Source organism: Sciurus carolinensis, chromosome 14 (genome assembly GCF_902686445.1).
Source record: "Sciurus carolinensis chromosome 14, mSciCar1.2, whole genome shotgun sequence".
NCBI lineage: Eukaryota > Metazoa > Chordata > Mammalia > Rodentia > Sciuridae > Sciurus > Sciurus carolinensis.
In genome coordinates this window covers 76,140,779-76,151,427 of record NC_062226.1, presented here as the reverse complement: position 1 = coordinate 76,151,427, position 10,649 = coordinate 76,140,779, and positions in this window count along the sequence as shown.

The following is a 10,649-nucleotide window of genomic DNA, read 5'->3' as shown; positions in this document are numbered from 1 at the left end:
GTATCCACCCACATTAGGAAGAACCATCTTTTACTCCAACTACCAATTCAAACGTGTATCTGATCTAGAAACATCTTCCCAGACAAGCAAGAAATAGTGTTTAATCCAATATTAATCACCTTGTAACTCAATCAAATTAATCCATAAAATTTTGCAGTGTCAGGTGTGTGTCCTGACAATAACCTGTCATACCTGCGTGGAAGTAACCTAAGTATGGGTGAGACAGCTCTCTCCTGCCAAGGACAAAGACAAGTACTTAAGAGAGCCTTCCTGGTGAGTCATCTGCAAATGTTGGTCTTGAGTAGGGACAGCTGGGTGATGCCATTACATCCACTATATGTTTTACTTGGGCTAAAATTTGAACTTCATCCTCTTGGAATAAATATTAACACAGAGCAATAACTTCCAGATTTCCCAAAACTTCCTTATACCTTTATGGAAACTAATATTTTATTTCACAACTTTGTCTAGAAATATGTGTGCTAAATGGATTTTAACATGCTAATTTTCAAATGGAGCCACCAAAAGTAAGTGAACAGTCTTTCTATTTGGCAAATATATGATTTCAAAATTCAGAAAAAAATTTTAATCTCTCATATGGGATGTTCTTCCCTCACAACTTTATGCCAACACAAACATAGTGATTGTAAAATATCTGTACTTTGTGACACTATTGTTTTAACATTTTTTTGTCTTCATTGATCAAATAATGCCCCCTGGGATTATAGAATTCCACATAATACTTTTATCACTTATATGTCTATTTTGAAGGTAAATCTTATAAAAAATTTATTGGTAAATATAACACCTCATTTATTTATCTCCCTATGATATTTTCATTATTTTCTCAAAAAGATCACATTTCTCAGACTTCTGTAAGTGCAGTATTGATTAGTTGGAGTTCAAGCCTCTTCAAGATCTGTTCTCAATCTTATTTTATAACTCGATGTCCTAACTTATGCCTTCCCACCTGTCCACCTCCAGTTGAGTTAAGTGCAATGCACTCTAGCACTGTAATATAATATCTCACAAGTGTAGTCTTGACCTAGTTTGGAAGTTATAGCTGAAAACTCTGAATTCCCCTTTGAGGGTAGTTTGCTAGGCTCCCACTCCAGATCTGGGGACACAAAGCATATTCCAACTATCCCAGTCATGGGCTCACACTCCCAGACCAAGTATTAAACCACTAGGACAGCCACTCGGTCCAGAGATGTGTAAGAATTCAAATTAACCAATTCCTAAGAAGCCCCACACTGCTTTCCACACACAAGCTGCAGTCCACAGCTACCACATGCTGTTACCCTAACCCCATGTGTGGCAGCCTTCTCTAACTGGGAACTGTAAGAAACTAAGAATTCTGCCCTTCTTCTCCAATGATCAGTAGTCTGTCCTTTTTATTCAGAGATCAACCTGAAATCTTTTACCTCCTGAGACCTTGTTCCACAGCTGTACTCTCTATCCGTGCTCCTGCTATTCTTCAGGCTACTGCCAAGGTCTTCATCCTCTGTGTATATATGGTGCTTTGTGGGTGGACCTGTTTTCTCACAAAATGCAGAGCATGAGATCAGACTCTTGAAATAACCAGTGTTTTAGTTTCTTTGAACTCCATGCAGTCTCCGACATGAGATCTATTACAAGGTAGATGTTTCCTGAATTCAATTTACTGAAGCACTGCCATACCATGTCAACCCTGTCTGACTGTGACATGTCACATTCCTGCCTTATCAAATGCTTCTTTGGTCTGCTATTGTGTGCAGAATAGAAGGGTCGAAGGATGATGAGAAGGTTGGAGAAAAAGTAGACAGTGAAAGGAAGTTTGTCATCCTGCCACAGTGGAAACAGATCAACAGAAGCAAAGCAATAGGAACACTAAATTTCCAAAATACATGGTGGAAATTTAGGGCAAGAACAGATAGAAGATGGTCAACAAACCTTTGTTAGATGCAACCACAAGATTTCAGAACCTTAAACTGACTGTTCCAGGATCATGCCACTTTCAACTTGAGTTTCATGGATATAGAAGAACACTCTGGCTAAAAGTTTTTCATAATGCAGTTAATGTGCCTCTTTGAATAATTCCCATGGTAATTAAATTCTTTTGGTTCATAATTACATAAGATACTGTTTTAGAGACAAGATCCCTTTTTCCTTGTTCATGTGATGTGGTAATTTCCCCCCTACAAGATTCTTTGAAGTCTTATCCTCAAATACTTTCTTGAGTTTAAGAAAAGAAAAAGAAAACATCTAATAAAATTTTCTCTCTTGAACCACAATTAGTTGAAGATACAGAATGTTCAACAGATATCTCTAAGGAAAAGATGGTTATATTTTGTTTTTAATGCAAAGTGCTGTTTGCACTGGAAAATTTGTGTGACTTAACTATGTTATAGCTAACTAAATGAATTTAATGATAAAAAGTTTGTATACCCAAAAGAAATAGAAGGATCAGAACTCAAATTGGAATAAAAAGCAGTAGTGGAAGTGGGCAACTTTCAGCCTGGCTCTCATTTTTGTTCTTGTTCTTTCTCAATCTTTTTCTCTTTTTTTCTTCTTTCTAATTCTATCTCCACCTCCTATTCAACTCCTAATTGACATCCCTGTTGCATTCCTTATTTGTTTCCCATTGTCCACTCTTTTACCCAACCCACAATCTAATTCTGGAGGCAGCCAATTGAATAGGCTTCACTTCACGACCAGCTACCCTACTGTATCCTGACCATTTTTCCAGGTTACCTCCTAGGTTTGGGCTGTCTTAAGTCTTGAGGCACATTCTTGATCTTAACGAGGCCTTCCCTGCACAAAGAATAATCCAGGTTACTCTTCTGAAATATTAACTGATGAATAAGCAGTTGAAACTAGAATGGAATATAGAAAGGGAAACTAGAAAGGGACATCAACACAATCTTTTTATCTTTCCTTTTTTCCATCATTGGAAATAGGAGTTGAAAACCTACAATGACTATAGGCTTCCAGACTCCCTAATCAAAAGGCAAAAGTCCTCATTTTTTGTTCATTTAAGCAGATCTTCAGGACAAATCAAACCAACTAATAATTATTAATCATCTATTTCTTTTCAGCAGTTTTTGTATATTTTAACATATCCAGAAATGTGCCAAAACTGCAGAAATGGGCAAAAGGTTAGGAACTCTGACATGGTACAGAGAAGAAAATGGAGGCCTGGAAAGTTTTAAATGGAATATCTGACTCCTGCTTTAGACAACTCTAAGATCCAGTTAATAACATAAAACATAGGCAGCAAATCAAAGCCTTTGAGAAAGGAGTCCCCTGTGTTTCTCCTTTGCTAACAAAGCAATAAAACCTCTTTTTACTTTTTCTCAAAACTATGCCCTCATTGGATTGGCACAGGGGACAAAGATGGAGTTTTGACAACAAATTTTGCACTCCAGATGGGACTCAAGACTCAAGAGCAGTTCCCTCTCCAGTTTTCTTGGACAGGCCTGGTTCTCCAAGGAACCCCACTTCCATGCTGCAGATTCATGGTGCTGGCGAACTTGTTGAGCACCAACTGCAGGAGAGTTAGGAGATGGGTGAGTTTGCCTCAGGTCAAACCAGAGGAGCTGTGCCTGTAAGTAAAGGGAGGGACCAAGGGACAATTCCAGCAGCTGCAGAAGCTCCCACCTTTTGCTTTGGGGAACTCCCACCTTCTCTCCCTGAACAGTACAGGTTGTTCCATCATGGTCCACTTTGAGAAAGTTGCAACAACTTTGACCATTTGGTAAGTCCCATAATGTAATTCCCTGAGACTCTTGATTCCACATACCTAGTTCCTCTTGTGGGAACACCTGATCCCTCTTTCTGGGGACATCTGTGACACCACTGGTGTAGGAGTCATGGTTAAGCAGGACTTGAGAACCTAGGGATATGTACTCCATTCTGCTCTGTTCTATCTTCTCATTTGTTTGTTGGCCTTGGGCTTGGGAATTTCCTCTGGCTGTCAGTTTTGTTTGCATCAGTTACCGCCCCTTTTAAGACATGACCAGTACTGCATTGATTCTATAGGTAATCTCTTGGGAAAGATCTTGGCTGATCAATTTAAAGATTCCTGTCTATTGGCCCTGTTTTTCCGGCTCCTCTCTGGTTGTCTCTCTCTCTGTTTCTTTTTTGTACAATCTTGCAAATGGAGTTGGTCTTTCAGAAGTAAAGTGAGTTGAAGAAAAGGCCACCTATAAGTCTAAGTTAATGCTTTACTGTAATGAGCTGAATTTTAAATAGCTTTCTAGACTATTTACAATCTTGCTGTTGGAGTTTGTCTGTTGAAGGCAAAGTAAGTAGAAGAAATTTGTATGTGCAGGTCTATGAGTTTTAAAGGTTCCCATCTGTCAGCTCTGGTTTGGTGATCCTCTTTTGTTTTTTGTTTGTTATTGGCCCTTTAAGACATGGACCATGCTGCATTAATCTTAATGGTAGTCTCTTGAGCAAAGAGATCTTGACTATGGGGCACCTATAGGGATAAGCCTATCTAAAAGAAAGAGGGTTTACTGTAACACAATCTGGCTTTTAAATGTTTTTCTGGATTATTATACCATCCCAACTTTGAAGTTGGTCTGTCAGAGGTAAAGCATATGAATGAGATTCTGTATATACAGGCATTTATGCAGTTGCATGATAAGGGGTCTGAAACATCAGGAACGAAATTGAAGGTGCCAAAAGGCACTGCCTTTGGTGTGCAAGGATAGCAGGACACCAGAAGAAAGGGTTAAAAAGATTTAATCATTTAAACCCACAGTGCTGGCACTCCCAGCACTGTTTCTCAGCCTGACCCAAGGCAGACACGCATTACCTCACTGGGGTCAAGGACTGTAGTCCTAAACTGGGTTTGGTGGGGGGCAGCTCTCAGAAAAGCTCCCTGAGCTGTAGGAAAATGGCCAGAAAGAACATGGCCTCTTCCCTGTCTTACAGTCCCTTTTACCCATGGGGGTATGGAGGCTGCTGGCCACAAAGGGTGTGGCAGAATGTTCCAGCACTTCTAGTACATGTCCAGGGGACTGGAATAGCCTCCCTTTTTAAGATCTGACAGAAGACATCATTTGGTCAGGGGCTGTTCATCACTGGGGCAAAGCAATTCTTGCTATAGTAGTATCCCATTCAACTAAATACCTGGGGAGACTGGCAGTACAAATAACTGCACCCAGAAAAGAAAAAGACAGGAAGTAAGGCCAACCTGAGTTTTGTAGGCAGCCTCTGCAAAGGAATTTCAAAAAAGAAAAAACCTAAAGAAAAAGATAAAAAGGGTTTCCTCCATTGCATATCAATATACCCATTATAAGAAAAAGGGCCAAAAGGAGTGTCTGGGTACAACTGGCAGTGGGGAACTCCCTTAAAGTTGATGGCATTGTGATAATGATAAGGGAGACAGGTCAGGCTCAGAAATATCCTGTGCTCCAACCCCTTGAATGCAAGCTGGGAGAAAAAAGTATAAGGCACAGGTTTTGTACATGGATTGTCCAACCCTCTCTTGGAATAAAATTTTTGTGTAAATTAAATGCACAGAAAGCAGTCATAAGGATTGTTTCAGAATATGAATTTAAGAAATGGTCTGAAACTAGGAAAGATAAAAAGAAAGTTATAGATATAGAAATATTTTACTATGGAAAATGGGAAGGTAAAAGAAATGTTTCCAGATGAGAAAGTATTTTGTATGGTAAAGTAATATTCTTGGGCCAAGAATGAAAGAGGACAAAAGAAAATATAAAGTTGTGAATGTTTAATTAAGTTTCATAAGGTTTGTGGAAGGTAAATCTCAAAAGGCTTCTGTTTGTGATTAAATTGGCTATAATTAGCACAGTTAAAGTTATTTGAACTTTAATGTATTGATATGAAGCAAAGTCTGAAACATTGATCTGCTCTTATCTATTGAGATAGTTTTCTTATATTTGTTAGATTTTATAACTTGGGGAAACTAAGTATTAAAGGAATTAGGGTTTGTATCTGTTTTAAAGTCTTAAATGATTATTTTGTAAATGATTAAACCATCAACTGTTATTTAGCTTATAATGATATTGTTGACACCCAAAATATGTGTGACTTGATTTATGTATGCATCTGTCTAAGCTTTGTCTAAGTGTTATGCAAAAGTTTATAAAATGAAAGTTTATGTAAGTTTAAGGGCAAGATAACCAATAAGTGCTCTCTTTTACACATCATATCTGACATAGAAGGGCCACACTATCATTTGAAGACCTGTGCTATATCTGTTTGCTTCAACTAAGTCACTTTATGATCATTAACATTGTGTCCTAAATGTATTCAAGATTTAAGGCTATTCTTTGAATTTCGTTAACCCATGCAGACCTGTGATTATTGTTACTGTACACACTGGATTCTAAATTGTATTTAAAAGTTAAACATAGTTAAATGTAAAGTTTAGGAGAGCACTTTGCCAAGTCGGTGTAATCCAAAGTAAAATTATCTGTGGCAAAGTCTTGGATTTCTATACAAATAACAAAATTGGTTGGTATTTATTCATGTCATTTGATGTTTTATAGTTGGATAAAGTAACCTGTTGTCAATGTTACGTATACAATTTTGTGTTACTCTTCACACTGGAATTGGAATTCAAATGTGTTTTTGGAAGATAATAAGGAGATCCTGTTTAAAGGTGACACCATAAAACATGGAAGTATTCTACCACTTTTTCCTCAAAATGAAAGTTAAAAGTTCTGTTATCCTTTCTTTGACTCATGTGTCAAATGTAATGTTGTTTTGTGTTATTTGTGAAAAACCCACCTAACCTGACATAAAACTTTGCCTCCCACCTTATTCCATGCTAAAATGGCTCCAAAATAAGATTTCAGCTCTTTTAAAGTTGTGTTCAAAAGATTGAATTTTGTTGTAGAGATTACTGTGATCTCAAACAGGGAATATAATATATAACTAAGTAAAGGTTCAAGATTATAAAAGTCATTTTTTTTGATTCATTACACAAACCAAGTATGTTTTTGCTCTGTTAATTTCATTTTGTATTTTCCTTGTAAACTTAATAACTGTTGCCTGTTAGTGTTTTGCAGAGATACTTCTTGTTAAAAAAGCAAAAACAAAAACAAAAAAACCTGTGCTAATTTGAGATAATAAGCCATCACCTACAGGACAGATACAATATAATGCTGACTTCCAGTATTAATACTAACCCCAATTAAATGAAAGTGGTATCTGCAAAATTATAGATATTGGAATTATAACCTGTTATTCCCTTGTGAAACTGGCTTGCTAGGTGTTTTAAACCAAAACCTTGGAGACCACAGTCAAGGAAGTAAAAGGGTCAAGGAAAAAGAAGTCAACAATTTGGTTCTTGCCCTCTAAGGTCAGTCAGGACCCAGTGAATGATGGGAGCCCCCCTCTGGGTCCTGCAACTCTGATGAGTCACCTGGTCTACTGATCAGAGAGATTGAGAGGATCCAAGAGAACAGGAAGTCAACCAGTGCACATTCTGCAAAGAGGAGGGTCATTGGAAACAGAAATGTCCCTGATGCTTCCAAGAGAAGCCACATATGGTCAGCCAGACTCCAACCCATCCTGGCAAGTGGCACCACTGGTAGAAGAAAGCTAAAGGAGTCAGGAGGCTTCACACACATCCCCAAGAGTGATCTCTGAGGAATCTCAGCTGACTCTTAAATATAGGAACAAGGTCAGTTTTGACCAACTTGGTCTTAAACATCTGGCAGGAGAGTATAGCCTAAAAGCACAGTCCTACATGGACATTTAAAAGGAAAAACAGTGTTTAAAAAAAAAATGTGACTTAAGATGTACACTTGTATCAGCCCTACCATAAGTAAATAAATCTGGAAGCTATAAAGGAAGGGTTCTTGTGTGAGAGTGCCTAATAATAATGACCAAAGCATCACATATTTGTTGTGAATTGATTTGAGTCTGATCTCATAGACCCATAAATCTTTCTTTCCTATCCTAGGCAGAGTTATCACTCACCATAGGAACAAATTAATCCAGACTTTGGGATGGTACCAGAAGATCACAGAAATGACTATCTCCCAAATTAACAAGCAAACTACAACTCCAACAGAGAACATGTGGAATTTAATATTTGAATCACCTCTTTAAAAGCCCCTTGTTCCTGCTAATGGGCAGAATCACAGCCTTTGGGACAGGAGTCCCCTGTGTTTCTTCTTTGCTAGCAAAGCAATAAACACCTTTTCATTTTTCTCAAAAACAAATAGAGAAAACAGGGAAGCTTTGCATGGCAGTGCATGCCTATAATCTCAGCAACTCAGGAAGCTGAAGCAGGAGGATCACAAGTGCAAGGTCAGCCTTAGTAACTTAGCGACAGAACTGGGGGATATAATGCAGTGGTAAGACACCCGTGAATTCAATCCCCAATACCAAAACAAACAAATAAACATAGGAGAAGGGGAACAAGAGCACACTGTAATCAATTATTACATTGACTAACTCAGACTTCAAAATCTATAGGAACTCAGGGAAGGGGAAAATTACTGTATAGTGGCTCAGCTACACCTTGTAAGAAGTAGAAAACAGAATGGTGATGCAGGCACAGCTCCCAGCACCAAGGGTAATCTGTGTGAGAGGACTGGTGGGCTACCGGTGAGTGACCTCCTGAGGAGTGGTGAAAGGCAGGCCTGGTTAGGTGGAATCACTTGATCAACGAGTTTGCAATCAACTCCAACGTTAATCCATTCATCCTAAAAGAAGTCTTAATAGGTTTTGAAGCAAGAAAGAAACATCAAGAAAATAATGTTGTGGGGGGTTTCCACATCTGGCATGGATGAGAGGGGAAGAGTTTCTGTCAGACGACGACAGTGCCAGCAATCAATCAATTAATAATAACTTATATATTCAATAAACTCAAAAGCCAATACTCCTTTCAAGTGGAAGGGGGAGTGGTGGATTGGGCCATACCATATCTGGCCTCCAACAACCAGATGGAGAAACCCACCTTCACCTTTATTTATAGTTACACAGGTAAAAGGGTCCAGACCAGGAGGGGCTTCTTCTGTGGAAGAGGATGGGTGGAGTTAGGGAAGCCACTTGCTTAGGGAATTAGCATCTCCTCAGAGGGTGAGCCACTCCATACAGGGCCACCTACTCCCCCAGGGTCTGGAACATTCTGTCTCTCATGTCTGCCAGTTCCCGGGAGTCAGACCTCTGTACCCATGACTCAACCAAGTCTGAAATAAACACATAAATCTAAAACAAAATGAAAAAAGTAGAAATATCTACTCTAAACCTCTTGTATGAAACCTCAACTCAAAGATTTTTGTTTGTTTGTTCGTATTTTAATATTTTCAGTTGCACATGAACACGATATCTTTATTTTTTTATGTGGTGCCGAGACTTGAACCCAGTGCCACACACGTGCTAGGCAAGGGCTCTACTACTGAGCCACAAACCCAGACCCCCTAAGATGTTTAAAAGTGACTTTTTTAAAGGCTCCAAGAACTTTCTATATTCATCCCAAATTTTAAAACAGCTTTTATCCACTTTCTATCACTCAGAATCTAGCGAATATTAGGCACCATAAATTTAGTATAGTCATGCATCACTTAACAACCCAGGTACATTCTGATAAATGTGTCATTAGGCAATTTCATCTTGTGTGAACGTTATAGAGATTACTTACACAAACTAAGATGATGTAGGCGATCACTCAGGTGGCCTCTTGATGGAATCAGTAACCATGATAAATAATACATGGTAAATACTCCTGCCGACATAACGTGGCATACTGCTCTACAGTAAACTTTTCCCCCCCCATAAGAGAAGTAAACTCTAAAACAATGGTAGAAAGCATAGTATAGTGTTTATTTATTTTTTTCCTCTGAAGCGCCGGGGATTTGAACCGCGGCCCTTGCACATGCTAGGGGAGCACTCTCCAAAACGAGTTATTTCTTCATTTCTGTAGTAAATATTTAAACCAATAACATAGATCCCTATTATCATACTGTACATGATTGTATGTGCTACATACGTGACTGTCAGCATAAGTTTGTTACACCAGCATCAACACAAACACTTAACTAATGTGTTGCCCTACGACATTCTAACAGCAACATTGGCATTGGGTGATAGGGATTTTTCAGGTCTGTTACAGTCTTATTGGACCAATGTCATGTACATGGTCCATCACTGACCAAAAGATTGCTCTGTGGTACATAACTGTCTATGCCATCTGAAATCTCTCAACAACCCCTGAAGAGGTTATTATTGTTCATTTTTTTACAAATCAGAAATCTGGAGTTTGAAAAGCTAGTGTACCCCTAATAGTCATCAACTGGTAGGTACTAAGACAAGTTTTAAACCTAGGCCTTCCAATTCTGTCTTACTGCTATACTGAACTTCTACTAGTTCTACCACCTGGACTTGACTGGAATTGATTTCAATGTCTGTATAATATTTTCTCTTCTATTTTTACATCATTCTGAACTCTTATTTGTATAATGTCTCATTTCAATGTCATTAGCAGCAAACACTATGAGAATACATAGTCATTGTCCATCCCTTTCATTGACCCTTGTTTCCTTTTTAATCCACCCACCTTTGTTGGAATTATTGTTGGCATCCATTAGGAATGCTTTTGGCTATTAGTAGCATACAAACCAGCTCTAGGAGGCACCATCAATGAGGATATTTGAATTAACCAAGATTCCCAAAACTAA